At 42.1% G+C, this 11,421-nt stretch overlaps 1 protein-coding gene across 1 annotated transcript in view; it reads right to left on the minus strand.

Moving 5' to 3' along the window:
• The window catches only part of KLHL8 (kelch like family member 8), a 73,473-nt gene extending 63,833 nt beyond the window's left edge, over window positions 1-9,640 (minus strand). The window contains exon 1 of the mRNA XM_038769215.1: window positions 9,535-9,640. The gene's annotated coding sequence lies outside the window, so the exon portion shown is untranslated. The remainder of the gene's footprint in view (window positions 1-9,534) is intronic.
• Between the last annotated feature and the right edge of the window lie 1,781 nt (window positions 9,641-11,421).

Genomic DNA, 11,421 nt, shown 5'->3' on the forward strand with positions numbered 1-11,421 from the left:
ACTTGCATATCTTTATACTCCATTACTTCCTCTTACCTGTAATTTATTTTAGTGTCAGTCTCCCTCACTAGCTTATAAGACCCTTAAGGGCAGGGATCACATCTACTAATTTTACTGCATTCTCCCAAGCCCTTAATACAGTGCTTCACACACAGGAGGGGCTTGCTAAGTACTACTGATTGACTGTTCCTGTCAGAGAGTCATGCAAGCACTGGAAATTCAATCAATAATTTTAGTGAGGAGGATGTGATAGTTTAACAGCTGCATGCAAGGATTTCGTTTTGTCCCTAGGATCCATCTCTCGGTCCCCAATTCAACTTTCCTGTCTCTCCCTACCAGTTTCCCTTACATTAATTTAATTTAGTTATTTAATTTAGAAATAGATTTTCTTTATAGACCACTATATTCTAATTCTATATTTAAGGCCTTCACATCTGACTTGCTAAGGACAATTTTAAATTAATAACTGTTCCTCCCCTTCCTCATTCTCTAAACATCATTTTTTTTTTTGCCCTGAAAGCTCTAAATGGATTAGGTCTAGAAGTTCAAACCCTCTATGAATTCCCCACAGAACCCAGCAGATTTTATCAAAGACCCTTCCTGCTTTTCAGTGAAGCTGGGTTGGGATCGGGAAGAAAAGGAAATCCTTAGATTGCTGAGTACAATTGCAAGGTCTGACAGAACTCAAAAATCTCTTCCAGATCTTATAAGAGGGTCATATGTTGCCAGAACAGTGCATCCACACTAAAAGACTTTGATCTTTTAAAAACTTTTAATAACTGGAGCACTTTTTCCCTAATCACATCCAACATAGATTCCTTTCCCTGGACAAAAAGCCAAGCTACTGTGCATTTCAACTAAGTCTACATAAGATTTAAAATTGATTAAAAAAAAAAATTCCTCAAACCTTATGTTTCGGGGGCAACTTTTCTAGTTCTGTTTTCAACCCAACAGAATGGGGATAAGAAGCCAGTTCTTTTGCTATAATATTTCCATACTGATGGAAATCCATTTGTTTGAAAGCTGAGTTCCGCAGGAAGGCTAGGTCATCTCAGGACACAGGCAAGGGTTTGAGTGTCTGTTTGATGGACTTGACCTAGAGTAACTCAGTGTTTTAACTCATTTCCTTCCACTCGGTCTCAATGAGCTTTTACATTACGGGACTCGGAGTAAGTAACTCCACTGCATTACATTGCACGATATGTAGAAGGAGGATGGAGGTTCAATTTTAAATCTACATTTTGGCAAGCTTTGATTGATTTCATTTTTCTCCTTGATTCGTTTAGATACAAGTAAACTCACTGAAACTGAAGGCAGCAGAATACATTAGGTCTTTCAATTAGACATGAAAAGAATATATGAAACCTAGAGCTTAGTTCTATTTATCTTTCTTGGTCCCTTCCCTTTTCTTTTTTGTGTTCCTGAACTGGAAGAAGTTATTGGTATTGGAAATGAAGGCTAGAAACTTATTCTTCTCTAATTGGTACAATATAGTTGATAAGACATATTCTTGGCCCACAAGGCGTTTACAGTCTAAAGGGGAAGACAGACATTAAAATAAATTATGGCTATGTTCATAAGTGTTGTGGAACTGAGGGTGGTGTGAATATCAAGTGTTTAAAGAGCACAGATCCAAGTACATAGATGAGTAGGGGAAAAGAGAGCAACTGTAAGCTCATTGTGAGCAGTGAATGTGTCTGTTTATTGTTATACTGTACTCTCCCAAGCACTTAGTACAGTGCTTTGCACACAGTAAGCACTCAATAAATACGATTGAATGAATGAATGAATAAGCACTTAGTACAGTGCTCTGCTCACAGTAAGCGCTCAATAAATACTATTGATTGATTGATTGATTGATCTGTCTTACAGATGGGATTTGGGATCCCCTCCCAAGTTGTAGCTCCCTTGATTCCTTGTTTCCCTCATCCTGTCCACACCTCACCTGGTGCTTTCCTGTTACTCTGTGGCACTATTCCAGACTTATTGCCAGGGTATTCCTTGGCACCTTTTGCTGCTTGCCCAATGAAATATCATCAGACTGAAAGGCTTCTGGCATGGCTTCCAGGGGAAAAGTGAGACTTCAGGACCCAAATAAAGAGGGGGAGAGATTTTGGTGAGGTGGAAGAGGTAGAAGAGTCTGGACTGGACTGGCACTCCAGTCCCAGAGGTTTGGTGGAGAGGATGGAATGACTGGACACTAAGCAAATTCGCATAAGAGGAGATGAAGGGGGAGGTAAGGGAATCACTCTCGGGCAGCCAGGAAAATGGTTTACTGAAGAGAAGAAGGATCATGTTCCTGATTTGGAGAAATGGAGAGCCACCTCACGGCTCTAGTGAGAGAAGTAGCATTTGATATTGTCAAAATAAGATAGGTTGGGGAGCAGCATTGGGGGTTGCCTGGAGAAAGATGGTACTCATAGAGAGATATTTGATTTGGGTTAACATTGAAGCAGAGGCCACGGAATGGGATTGGAGAGAAAGGGGGGTATTGGGAGGTGCTAGGGAGGAAAAAGCAGCAGGATTCGACAACAAACTTGGTTTGCGAAGGTAGAAATGGAAAAATAGGTCAAGTTCATTGGGTAATTTAACATGAGAGTTCCACTTGAGAAATGTGTGGGGTAGGTTAGAAGTATCCCAAAACACCGCATGCTCTCAGTGGGAGCCTTGTGTTTAAAAATGTCCATTTTAGCTCTTCTTCCTTAGTTCATTTTTTTCCAGTTGGATACCAGCTCACTGATTATAAACTGCCTGGCTGCTTAAATGTCCATATGGATTTCTTTTGCAGAAAGAGGAGTAAAGCAACCCAAAATGTCTGATGCTTAGCTTGCTTTTCTCTGGAATGTCCTTTGAAGAAAAGGAAAACTGCACCTGAAAATTAAACTCTTTCAGTGCCTCCTAAATCTGTCACCTCCCCAGAAACGGGCTTCAGTCTCTCTATGTGACAGCCCTGAAAATAAATTAATCTTTTGATTGTTGCTAGTACATTATCAATCAACATCAAACAATGGTACTTATTGAGCACATACTGTATGCAGAGCACTGTCCTCCACAGGATATGATTTCACAGAAATGGTTCATGGAGAAGCAGAATGGATCATCAAACTCAGATCCAAACTGCTGGCACATTTTGGCCCCTCAGTTTCCTCCCTCTGAAAATGAGGGGAATGCCTTCCTTCTGAAAAGTCGTATGAGATTGCCAGGAGAGGAGCTAATTAGGTCAGTAGGGGGCAGGAGGCTCTACAAGAAAAAACTGTACACCTCAAAGAAACTGGTTTCTTGTCTCTGTCTCACTGCTTCCTTTTTCTCTCCCTGCGCCTGTCTAGTTGAGCTGCTAAGTGACTTCAATTTAAGGGACCCTATTTATTTCTGTGTTCTATGCAGTGCCTCAGACATGACTGAATCATAAGAAAGGAAAGTAAACAAATAACCATAGCTTGTGATGCCCTTTCAACTTGAAGCCTCTTTTGAAGGGATATTTTATCCAAATTCCCAGAGTTCCCTTAAGATTAAATTGTGCTTTTACTGATTTTATTAATGTTTGGGGGCCTGAAAACAAATGAGTGGAGAGATGTAGGCAGAATGAGCCCATGAAGCCTCAGAGGGAGGTGGGTGCATATTTACTCTTTTTTTCAGGAAGTAGACATGGAAGTGGAAACTGAGTGTATAGCAAGAAAGAACTGGGGCAAAGAGAACTCGAAACCACTGACTCTTAATCCAGAGGGAAGTGTGCTGCAGGCTTTGGCGCGAGGCACAGCATTTTCATTCCCAGCTTCTTTATTGCCCCTGCAAACAGAGGCCCTTTGGTGGCTCATTATCTTACTATTAAAAAACAATACAAATAATTCCGTCACAATCTCTGGGGCTCATTTTCAAGGAGCCCCTGGAAAAACCGGTACCCAATATTCCTCTGGGGAGCATTTTGCTGGATCATAAAGCAGTTTAATCTTTTTTTTAACTATGGAATGAACTCCAATCCAAAGAGATTTACTTATTAAAATGCTATTAGTTCTCCAAATGCCAGCTATTTTCCCCTTATTTCAATATGGCATTTGTTAAGCGCTTATTCTGTGCCAGGTACTTTACTAAAGTGTGGGAGTAGACATGGGGCAATCAGGTAGGACACAGTCCCTGTCTCACCCGGGGCTCGCAGTCTTAATTCCCATTTTACAGATGAGGTAACTGAGGCACAGAGAAGTGAAATGACTTGCCCAAGGTCACCAGCAGACAAGTGGCAGAGCTGGGATTAGAACACTTCTGACTTCCAGGCTTGTGCTCTATCCACTAGGCCACGCTGTTTTCCCTATTCATTAATTCCAGCAGGTCTACCTCCATCTAGTCAAACCTGGGAAAAACCAGGGAAAGTTGTTTGCAACAGGAATAGAGCGGGAACCTGTCATTCTTAGAAGTCCACTCTGACACTTTCTCTCTCTCTCTCTCTCTCTCCCCACACCCATCAAAATGCAGCACTGTCTAATGCCTCTCCCCATCAACATCCCCTGTTTCCTCAGGCTATCTTGGGCTACATTAATCTCCTCCTCTTCCTACCCTAATAATCTCCTTCTCCAGTTCCTCCCATGCTACAGCACCACAGCCCACAGTACTTATCAACCCATCAACAATATTTATTAAGCACGTGCTGTGTGCAGAGCACTGAGCTATACTTGGGATAGTACAATACAGCAGAGCTGGTAGACATGATCCCTGCCCACAAGGAGCAGCCCAAGCTCTTTTCATCACTACTCTCACTGCAGCTCCTTCTCGCTCTTGCTGCTCTCCACCGATTGGTTGGGGAAAAGAGTTCCCAACCAGTAAGTGATTTCCCCATCCTCCTTTGACTCTCCTCCTTCCCACTCTTTTAATAATGGCCATATTCATAATCCCCATGCATTATGGGAGCTGGAGGGAGGCATGATAAATTTAACACATTTTTCTGCTCAGATGCCAGAGCAGAGTTACTCAGGATCAACTGAACATTGGGATGCCCCCTGGGATAACCCTGAAGTACCAGCCTTGATCACTACCACAACCCTAGATCCTTTCTGTTCTGACTCCGGAAGTCTGAGGGCCCTCAGAGCTCCCAGGAAAGATCCCTCATGACGGGGGCCATTCACTGCCATCTGAGAAAGGCCCCCTTACTCCCCCACACCAACAACAGGCACTGGTCCAAGTCTCTAGGGTGCTGGGAAAGCCTCTCTGGCTACCCTGACTGCAATTAGAAAATCAATGGACCCTAGGCTCCCATCTAAGTCTGTTTCACAGAGCCTGATGTTCAGGAGCGGCCTTTTAAACTCTCCAACCCAAACTGTTTCAATTGAAAATGGGTTTGGGGCTGAATCAATGACTATACAAAAAATATACACATTACATTAACAATACCAAATTCAAATGTTCATAGCAGAAGTAGATTGGCTGTGCCTGGGTGCTTAGTACAGTGCTCTACACACAGTAAGTACTCAGTAAATACCGTTGATTATTTGAGAGTCCCTGTTCTGGCCCCTGCTCCCTGACATTAATAGTACACCTACCTCAGCAGGAGTCCCTGTCCCTACTTGCTCCTCAGTCAAACTCTCTCTTCAAGGGCCATTTTCACTGCTTATTCCTCCTTGCCAGTTGAATGGAATTGGTCCCAGGCTCTCAAGCTTGGGTCCTCCTCTCTCTTATCTTTCTCCATTTTTCTCTTTTCCCTACTTCTTTCTCTTTTCCTCTCCCTCTTAACTCTGCTCTGACTCCAACTCCTGCCCCTCTTATGGCCCAACCCTTTCATCCAGTCACTGCCTGATGTGATGATTCAGGTAATTCTATAGAGATGAATGAGTACAGGAATAACTATTGATATATCCAGAAAGACATCTGAGAACCCGGAGAAGAGATTCATTTTTATTTTGGTATTGTATCCAATTACTGCGAAGGCTTAAATAGATCTATTGACTCTTTATGTTCCTTTTTTAGCACATAGGTTTGAGGTTTGATCATACCAAGCTCATTTCCTTTCACCCACTGCCTCTTTATCCAAATTAAATGATACAGTGGAAACTGGGGTGGGCTGAAGCTTTGTGTGGAAAGCTCATTTCAAAGACAGTGTCAGGAATGCCCTTGTTCCCCCCAGACATTTCAAGGCTATAAACTGGTTTATTGCCATGTCTATATTACATTTCCCAGTAAAGTGCAGTTCTGAATCACCAGACGGTAGCACTTGGACTGAAACTGCCTTCTTGAGCCATGAGGAATGTCAGAAAATCTGCAGCATCACCAAAAATAGCAGAGGAAGCCCAAGCAGTCTGAATTTTTGAACATGCTGCAGATGGGATTTGATAGGCTAGGGGAAAAAAAACTCTTTGTATACCTCTATTGATCTATTTCACAAGGGCAGGGGTGTCATTGATGGCTCATGCAAGCTCTCAACTCTTTATCTTACATAACTACTGAATATCATAACCTTGGGTTCACTGAAAACATTGAATTTCAGTAGCTGCTCCCTTGTGGAGTCTCTTAAGACATAATAATGATGGCATTTGTTAAGCTCTTACTATGTTCAAGGCACTGTTCTAACTGCTGGGGAGGATACAAGGTGATCAGGTTGTCCCACGTGGGGCTCAAAGTCTTAATCCCCATTTTCCAGATGAGGTAACTGAGGCACAGAGAAGTTAAGTGATTTGCCCAAAGTCACACAGCTGACAAGCGGCGGAGCTGGTATTAGAACCCATGACCTCTGACTCCCAAGACTGTGCTCTTTTCAATGCGCCACGCTGCTTCCCCAACATCACAACTGCTTTAATAACTGGGAGTCAGGATAATTACTCCCCAGGGCAAAGACTTGATCTAACATGTAGAATCTAGTTTCTTATTCTGGGAGCAAACTTCCATCATATTCCATGGACTAATCTCCATGCACTCTGCAAGTATCACTGATTGATTGATCATCAAGTTGCCATAACTTCACTTAGGCTTCCACTAGCTTGTTTGGTTATTCACCATTCATTTTGAAGAAATGAACTCCTTTTGAGTTTTGCTATAGTTGAAATGGGATTTCCTAAGACCCTACTTTTGAATGGCCCAGACAAAAGAGCATGGGCCTGGGAGTCAGAAGACCTGGGTTCTAATCCCAGTTCTGCCACTTGTCTGCTGTATGACCTTGGGCAAGTCACTTAACTTTGCTGTGCCTCAGCTCCCTTATCTGTAGAACTGGGATTCAATACCTGTTCTCCCACCTAGTTAGGCCATGAGTACTATGTGGAACAGGGACTATGTCTGACCTGATTAACTTATATCCACCCCAGCACTTAGTATAGTATTTGGCACACAGTAAGTGCTTAACAAATACCACAGTTTTTATCACTATTATTATTATCTGTCTGCTCTTTGATCAGTCAACATCCTGGGTTGTACCCTAAGGTTAACTTGAACATTTCATAACATCTCAAATTACTCTGGAAGAATTCAGTGGCACTCTTTCAGTGGTGGAAATTTTCAGTGGGCAATGATAAGGACACAAATTATTTGGTTATGATAGTTATGTCATCCCTCACTTTGCTGATTTCTCCAAAAACCACTGAAGGTTACTTTTTGTTTGGTCGGTCTTAGCCTCAAGTCTCACATGGCATGAACCAGCGTGAGGCAAGACCATCAAAGAGCCCAAAGTCCTCAGAAGGTAGCACCAGTTCTAAATTTCTAGTCCTGCTGGAGAGGAAAGAATGGCATGCTGGGAACCTGCCAGGGGTTGTGGGACATTAGAAGGGAACTGATCTTACATGAGATGGCAATGCCTAGGACAGTAAAATATGACGTAGCATAATTTAAGTAAACGACTTGGAAATCATTTTTGTCTGCCTTTCTTCCCTAGATGGTACGCTCCTTGAGGCCAGGGATCACGTCCTGTAATTCTATTGTATTCTTCCAAGAACAATACTCTCTCTGCACACAGGAGGTGTTCTCTAACTGATAGATTGACTATAGGCAGCTCTCATACAATGTGCTCTAATTGTGCCTTACTGGAGGGCAGGGATGGCCTTGTACTAATTGTACTTTTTAGAGAGCTAAGTATAGGGCTAGTCAGCTGGACTTTAATACATTTGTGATGATAATCAGAATGAATTCATCCTGCTTAAACAGAAAATCTAAATCCACTCATTTTAGGTTCTGTTTCCAAATTAACCAAGCTCCAGGACTCATGTGCTAGTTGAATAAATTGAATTTTGGAGCGGTCTGAAATCTGAGTCCATTAGGCAGTGATAACCCTTCCTTATTCTACCTAGACTCATTGAGGATTATCTGCCAGGCATCAGTGACAAACAAGGGGCTGTCTGAATCAAAGAATAACAGAATCAGTTACAGGACATCACAATAGCCTCTGAATAGGGGCACCTCAAATCACCTCAGTTGAATTGGAATCTAATTGCAACTGTCCATTTCAAAAGATGGAAATCAATCTATTGACACCCCAACACAAGAGAAACCTCACTGGGCTAGAGAATCAGGGCCCAGTTTAGTGAAGGGGCCAAGTTTGTGATTAGGACTTAGAATAAGGGTTAAAATTTGGTTTGGGGCTAGGAAGAGATATTGATGATTAGAAATTTTTAACAAATGAGATTATTGATGAGTGAACATTTGATGATTGACGATTAGGCCCCAGGATCCTTATTTCAGGCTATTAGTCTATTTCTTTGCCTACAGATAATAATGAATTTAAACACTTCCAACAGCTAATAATAATACTAATAATTGTGGTATTTGTTAAGTACTCACTCTGTGCCAAGCCATGTATCGAGTGCTGAGGTAGATACACGACAATCAGGTCCAACACAGTCTCTGTTCCTTACTTAGCTCACAGCCTCAGTAGGAGGGAGAACAGGAATTGAATCCCATTTTACAGATAAGGAAACAGACACCAGAGAAGTTATGAGATTCATCCAAGGTTACACAGCAAGTAAGCGGCAGAGACAGGATTAAAACTCAGTTCCTCTGACTCCCTAGCCCATGCTTTATCCTCCAGGCCACACTGCTTCTATTATTTGGATTCCTAGCCTGATTTTACAGCTCTCTAGGGAAGAAATTTGCTTAATCTCCCTTGGTAACTAGTTCCAGTGATTAACCTTCAATTAGCCTAATTGTTCTCTAGCTTTCCTTTAAATCTAGGTTCTCATGATTCATATCCAATTATCCCTGCTATAATACATGTTCCCATTATGTTATCTGGACAGAACACTAGTGAGGAATTGGGGAAAATTCTTCTCACCAAGTGTGATTTTCTGGGTTGAATGTGATCCACAAATCAGGGCAAATAATTGCATGGGAACTCTCTTACTGGCTCACAGATAGCTCCCAGGTGCTGACTGGCTGCGAGAGTTTGGGCATGAGGGGTGCATTTTAGACCTTTCTCAGAAAAGAAGTAAAATGTCTCTTCTTGAAATATCCAAAGCAGACATTCCAAAATATTGAAGTATTCACATTCTGTCCCTATGATTGCAATATGAAAAAGTACTGTGCCCCAGTACGTACACTGTACATTGTAAGCGTACATTATATGGTACATACCTTTCTACTATTAGAGATCCAAGTATGAGGGATGAAAATCATTTTGATATTAGTCAGCATGCCCAACTCTCAGTTTACTTGAACTTCCACTGGTTCCAAAGTGGGTCACCAACTGAAAGGAAATAACAACTGTATTGAGGAATCATTACAATATAAGCCCATGCATCCTGCTCAGAGTTGCAAGAACAGAATAGGTGTATATGTTACGGTTATTTCACAACTGAGAACTTAAATGCAAACTGTCAGGGAACAAGATTTCAATTACTAAAGGGTTCAACTTGCCTATTACTACCTATGTGTCCAGGGCTGCTAACAGCATCTAGAAGATGGCTTGATTTAAAATGCTACCTGAGCTTGGTTCTCCTCAGGGTTCAAACCCCTACAGGGAACATAATTTTTCTTTAAGCCAATAGGGACCATTTGTGATCTCTGTTTGCAAAACATGCGGGCTAAATGGAAGGAAGTCTAATACCTGAAAGGCGAACATACTTCCCCAAAAGTCCTTTCCTTATCAACTGGCTGGGTTGGGAATGGAGCCCTTGAAATATATATATACTGGATGGACTTTCTGTCCTGGGTGGGTTCAAGCTGGTAAGAAAATATTTGAAAAGCGGTACATTCTTAATACAGGGCTTTGTAAAAAGGAAGCACTCAATAAATACCATTGATTGAGTAGTAATAGTACTTATTAAGCACTACTGTGTGCAAAGCAGTGCTCTAAAAGCTGGAACAGAATACATGTGGGAATTAGACACTGACCCTTTCCCTCATGGGGCTCACAAATGATGGATTGATTGACTTTTGCCCTTCTTTTCAGCAAGCTCCAAGTTTTCCCCATTCCATGCTCAAAGTAAGGAGGCTGGCAAGGTTCATAGATGATAACATTACTGCAGATCTTCAAATTCAGCCTGTTCTGGGTTTTCCCCAGCACTTAGTACACTTCTTTGCCCATGGAAAGTATTCAATAAATACTATTGATTGAATGATAAAGTAGTTTAAACTGGAGGTCTTCCAATCCTCTTGTAATCCACCCTTCCCTCTCCATTCAAACTGTTACCACATTAATCCAAGCACTTTTCCTATCCCACCTTGATTAACGTACCAGCCTCCTTGCTGATCTTCCTGCCTTCTGTCTCTCCCCACTTCAGTCCATACTTCACTTTTTGCACAGATCATTTTTCCACAAAAACGTTCTGTTCATGTTTCCCCACTCCTCAAGAACCTCCAGTGGTTGCCCATCCACCTCCACATCAAACAGAAACTCTTTACCATCGGTTTTAAAGCCCTCAATCACCTTGCCTGCTCCTACCCCACCTCACTGCTCTTTTACCATAACCCAGCCTGCGCAGTCTGCTCCTCTAATGCCAACCTACTCATTCTACCTCAGTCTCCTCTATCTCGCCACTGACCTCTCGTCCACATCCTGCCTCTGGCCTGAAATGCCCTTTCTCTTCATATCCAATACATAATGACTCCCCACCTTCAAAGCCTTATTGAAGGCATATCTCCTCCAAAAGACCTTCTCTAAGTCCTCATCTCCACTTTTCCCACTCCCTTCTGCATCGCTCCGATTTGCTACCTTTATTCACCCCTCCCTCAGCCTCACAGCATTCATGTACACATCCATCATTTATTTATTTATATTAATGTCTGTTTCCCTCTCTAGACTGTGAGCTCGTGTCCAGGGAATGTGTCTACCAACTGTTGTATTGTTCTCTCCCAAGTGCTCAGTAGAATGCTCTGCACACACTAAGTGCTCAGTTTTGTTGATTGAATGGATAAAAGAAAACTAGCAATATGGAACAAGAGAAGGAATTGTTCCATGACCAGATATTAAAGCCACAGTAGCCATATGGCTATTTCTCTGCCTCATTTGCGAAGATGTGC

Source organism: Tachyglossus aculeatus, chromosome X5, assembly GCF_015852505.1.
Source record: "Tachyglossus aculeatus isolate mTacAcu1 chromosome X5, mTacAcu1.pri, whole genome shotgun sequence".
In the NCBI taxonomy this organism is placed as follows: Eukaryota; Metazoa; Chordata; class Mammalia; order Monotremata; family Tachyglossidae; genus Tachyglossus; species Tachyglossus aculeatus.